The sequence below is a fragment of the Benincasa hispida genome, chromosome 3 (assembly GCF_009727055.1).
Source record: "Benincasa hispida cultivar B227 chromosome 3, ASM972705v1, whole genome shotgun sequence".
NCBI classification, from domain to species: domain Eukaryota; kingdom Viridiplantae; phylum Streptophyta; class Magnoliopsida; order Cucurbitales; family Cucurbitaceae; genus Benincasa; species Benincasa hispida.
The window spans coordinates 60,143,167-60,148,626 of NC_052351.1; the positions used below are offsets into that span (position 1 = coordinate 60,143,167).

The 5,460-nt window shown below is 30.8% G+C and overlaps 1 long non-coding RNA gene across 1 annotated transcript; it reads right to left on the reverse strand.

Moving 5' to 3' along the window:
- Positions 1-799: 799 nt before the first annotated feature.
- On the reverse strand, positions 800-3,177 carry LOC120074143. The gene is made up of 2 exons (XR_005480909.1): positions 2,910-3,177; positions 800-1,137 (listed from the first exon to the last, which is right to left on the reverse strand). It is a non-coding gene; the product is annotated as an uncharacterized LOC120074143 (long non-coding RNA).
- Positions 3,178-5,460: the final 2,283 nt, after the last annotated feature.

The following is a 5,460-nucleotide window of genomic DNA, read 5'->3' on the forward strand; positions in this document are numbered from 1 at the left end:
TAACAATTGCAAAAGAAAAGAGATAGAGATAGAAAGTCAAGTTGTAATATGCAATTCCTTGCTCCCTCCGACTTTGTGGACGACTACTTCACAAGAGTATGTTGAAGGTGAGGTTCCCTTTTTACTTCCAAAGAGGAATCCTAAGCTTTCACTTAAGATTTCACAAAGGCTCGAAAATGAAGTGTTTTTTAAGTAAGAATTTGGGCAAAGTTTTTCTCTAATGTCTTAGTTGCTGGTGCATGAAAATCTCGTTGAGTATTTATAGGCGTCAAGGAGCAAATTTTTCTTCTCACTACAAGAGTTCTAGGCTTTAATGTCTATTTAAAACCTACATTAAAGGCTTTAATGTCGATTGATAATGTTATAAAAGGTCTTTCATGTCGCTTGTCTTTAATGTCGATTTTAAACCATAACTACATTATACACCATAAACCACTGGAAGTCATAAACAACTAAGCTATGACTACCATAGCTGCAAGATATTCATAGCATTCCAACACTGAATCTAATACAAAACTGTAGAACAAATAGACTTTTAAGATAAGCATCTTATAAATATTACTTTGTACTTGTTATTAATGTTGTTATGAAGTCTTTTTTGTGTTGGGTGCACTTTCTCCACTTGTCAACCTTCTTAAAACATGTCCAATGCAATCTTCCTATTTAGCCTGGAAAAACTTGTCAACCTTTTTAATGTTGTTATGAAGTATGGTGAGTATTGACTCTTTGTTTCATTGTTTCTTTTCTTGATGAGTTGTGAGAATTATGGAAATATTTTTAGTATAATGAAAAAATTAACTGTTTTAAAAAAGAATAGTGCACACTGAGCAAGTCTATCTTGGATGTTACCTAGAAGGCTTGTGAGTTGTCAATTTTATAGTCCAAAAGCATATTCAACTCCATGAACTACAATCTACCAAACTCTCTCTCTTTCTTTCAAGTAACTCTTGTAAATTACCTCCAACTGTAGCGCATACATTTGTTAAGAAGTGAAAGAATGAGATCTACTCCTCTATGAATGTCACCTGAAAAATGCAATATAATTGGGTAGTTAAGACACCTGAAAAATTCTGCCAGAACAATACCTATGCCTTGCCAAGTCTTGTAACCTCCCTAGCTTTCTTGAACGAGAATTCCCTTCGACATAGTTGCAATCAGAAAGGAGAAGAAAAGAGAAACAAGAAGCAAAAGTCATGATAACACCTAAAGAGTCTAATTCCATATTGATATAAAAGTAAAAGAACAAATTAATAAACTAGCAATGGCAATGAAGATTGAAGTGTTTATGCATGAGACCAATTAAAGAGCTCGGTCATTATTACATCAATCATATCCCACCCAATAGCCAAAAACATACATTTTTAGAAACGTGAAGCTCCATGGAAGGTTTTCTATCCTAAAGAACACACCTACATATTTTACACCTAAATTTCAAACAACATGTCACTCAAAAATCAAAAGCATGTACCTAAACGGTACCTAAATAGTTGGTATATTCTACAGTAAGTAACACCCTAAAAGCATGTATGAATAACTTATCAATTCCAGCAACTAACTGTTATTAATGTGAAGAAGAAAACTAATTAGAAACATAATAAATTATGTAAAAGGCATAACCATAAACAACAACATGATTCAAGAGATTGAAAAGAACTGTCTGATCAAAAGTTAAACTACAAGCTTTACAAGTCCAGGAAAATCATTAATCACATAAGTTACTACTGTATAAAAAAAAATAAACGAGTACTTAGGTGTGTGTGTATGTATATATATATATATAGCAAAAGAACCGACTTGTCATATTACTTTCCTTGTAAATGCACCCTGGGGTAAATTAGGCCCATCGACAAGTTTAAGAAGATTATTCTATGAATCATTGAAAACCTATATATAGAAAAATCTATTTACAAATATATAAAAAAATGACAATGAACAATGATCAACCATAGCTTGTTCCATGAGCCAAATAAAAATGATTCATACAAATAACATAAATTTTACGCATTGAAAAATAAGTTAATATCACAAGATCGGGAGAAAGTCTTGAAAATGGCCCAAATACCAAACTTGAAACATTTCAATAACACAAAATCTCTATACATAAGAATCCATCTATAAATTATGAGAAGTCTAATATGTCAGAACTTTAAATTCCTATGTATTTAGTCCAACAACATGATACACAAAAGCAGATCAATTATTTCACTAGAGATTTGCCAGCTAAATCATTCAAATTTGGAATATTGAATAAAAATGTTAATGTCCGAGAGAGATTTAAAACCTATAAATTTCAAACGATCTAGTTAAAGTAAAATAATCATCTAATTACAAATTTGATCACAAGAACTCTACTCTAAACGATCACAAACGCACGACCATAGGCTTACTCAACACAGAAAAAGACAAAATGAAGTGCCCAAATTCATTTGTTAAGAACCTTAATTAAACTAGATTTGAGTATGAGAAGCATTCCATGTAAATTAAACATGCACAGGTCAGTTGAAAACACGATGATTATGAATCTAGTATTAATTTATATCAATATTAATGCGTCAATCCAATCATAAACACATCTTAAAGTATTGAAGTCATGACTAAACATGTTTGAAGTCAAGATATCAAAATTAATTCAAATCCTTGCAAAAAAAATATAATTTGGATTCATCCAGACTTTAAACTCAAAAAAGTATTCTCAAGACAATATAGTCAAGACTCATCATTGTTCAACTCTATTACATAGGAAAAAAAAGCATAAGAAAAGCTAAAATTAGAGAAATGACGAAAGAAAACTGGATTATAAGGACTTCAACCCCAAATGAATTTACCCAAAAACAAAAAAGAAGTATTTATATTGCAGCTAATAGCTTCACGACGCCCTTATGAGTTTAAAACCCACCAAATTAACCAACCTGGGGTTCTGAATTTTTTACGGAAAAGCTGGACGGATGGACAACTACAGATCTACGGACGACAGAGACCCACGACTATAGATCTGTGTTGTTGAAGATTGATAGAGACCCACGGAAACTGAAGGAGACTGACGGATGGACAACGACTAAGACTAACGGCCAAGGAGAGACCCAAACGTGGCGGAGACGGACGGACGATGGACAACCTAATTCACATGACCACGAACGGATAGGGTTTGAGAAAGAGAGAAATGAAAGGGTTTGGGCGTGTAGGCGCGAGCTGAAAATGAGAAAAGGGATTTTTCAATAAAGTAAGAAAAAAAGTTAGACTTTTAATGTCGGTTTTAAACCGACATTAAAGCCTATCTTCAATGTCAGTTTAAAACTGACATTAAAGATCCATTTTTTAAAAAACTAACATTGTATATCCAGTTTCACTTTTTCCAACCGATATTAAAGCCTAAAATTCTTGTAGTTTCTCTTAATAATGATTATGCTGATAAGGTGCATTAAATTCCATACTCTTATGCTCTACGTGCTCTGTATCAGAAGTTCATTGGCACTGCCATAAAGCTTTCTTGTCAACTACCAACTTGGTCTCTGATTTGACTTCCACCGCCCATGCGTCATGTCATCCTTTATTGTATATGGCTACCAATTTGTTCAACTATGCGATTTCAATGTTGGCGTTGAGAATTCCTTGCGATCACATAATTAGATTTTCTGCACTTAAAAAGCACGATTTTTATAACTTTTGTAGATAGAGAGACTTTGTGCGTGTGTGATCGCATGATATAATTATTTTTATGAATTCCTTATCAAGCTGTCGCATTTTCAAAAAAAGATTTCTAGTTGTTTGAGATAAAAGAGGTAAAATAATTTATATTTTTACAAATCATCAAAAATACATCTATACATTCTGATCCTAGACAACATCCAATTTTTGTAGCCTAGTTCAATGATCTAATCACAACTTGTCACGATCTAATTTATATAAATATTTTTTATTTCTTTTATGTTGTGCAATTGGAGTGGGCTGCAAAAATATGGTGTAGTCGAGGATGTACCGCGAAACTATTGCTCTATCTTGATTACTTAAAAATTATATTAAATTCCTCAAATCTTTCCATTTTTAAAATTCATATCTGACTAATGAACTTACTCTTAACTTTATATTTCCACAAGTGACATATATTACGTCCCAACAACCATCTTCTTGTTCATGAATATTTAGGTTCGGTTTATCACCATTTTTTTTTATTCTCTTTTTTTAACGATGATTTACATCTTTCTTAAGTACAATAGTTGAATTTTTAGTCAAATTCTAAAAATAAAAACAAGTTTTTAAAAGTTATTTTTTCTTAGTTTCAAATTTTGGTTTGATTTTTTAAATTATTAATAAAAAGTAGACAACAAAAATGAAATTTAGAGATGAAAGTAGTATCTATATTCTTAATTTTAAAAAATAAAAATAAAAGAAATCAAATGATTACTAAATAAGTCAGAATGTTTTAACTTTATATTTCCTCAATTTTTATGCAAAGTGATGTATATTACGTCCAAACAATTATGGAATTACCCATAATATTTGGTTGTAGCAAAATGTTAATGAAAAAAAATAATAAATCAGGTTAATGCTTTGCTAATTATGGAATTACCCATTCTATATAATATTCATTTTCATAGCCCTAATATTCTATATAGGAGAACTGGATGTAAAAAGGGACCGTAGTAATCATGGAATTAGAATTAGAATTCTTGAGCTAAGTTCAGTACAAAAATCTAGACTTAATTTTTTTTGGTACAACACATTGGATCGGGAGGGAAATTTGAACCTCAAATCTTTATAATGATTATACATGTCAATTATTCTTAAGTTATGCTTATTTAGACAATTTAGATGTGACTTGTTGTTTGAATGGTTGGAAACTGATTGGATGAAAAAAAATTAAATCAAATATATTGGAAATTGTTGAAGTAAAGTCATGTTTACCCCACCAAAAAGGTAATAAATTCAATATGAAAAGTAGGTTCCATTTGATTACCTTTGGTGTTGTTTATTTGTGTTCTGCATCCATATTGACACATGAGGCTCACTTCTAAATCTGTAATAAAAAAATGCAAACTGATTGACGAGCAGAGCATGTTCAATCCAATTGCATCTGAAAATTGGTTATATTGTTACTGTTACCATCATGGTTACTTTGGGGTTGTACTATTTTAGGGTAATTATATGTTTAATGAAGTGTTTAGTGTAATTAAGTACTATTTTAGGGTAATTATATGTTTAATTAAGTACTATTTTAGTCTCTTGAATTTTAAGGTAAATACCAATTTATACCCTTTAACTTTGGGGTTGTATCAATTCAAACCATAAAAATTTTCTAAGTGTATCAATTTAAACCTCAAACTACAATTGTATCAATTTAAACCCTCCATTATGTTTTATTTGGATATACTTGTGAAAGTTTAAGGTTTAAATTGATATATTTATGAAAATATAAGGTTTAAATTGATATACTTATGGAAGTTAAGGGTTTAAATTGATACA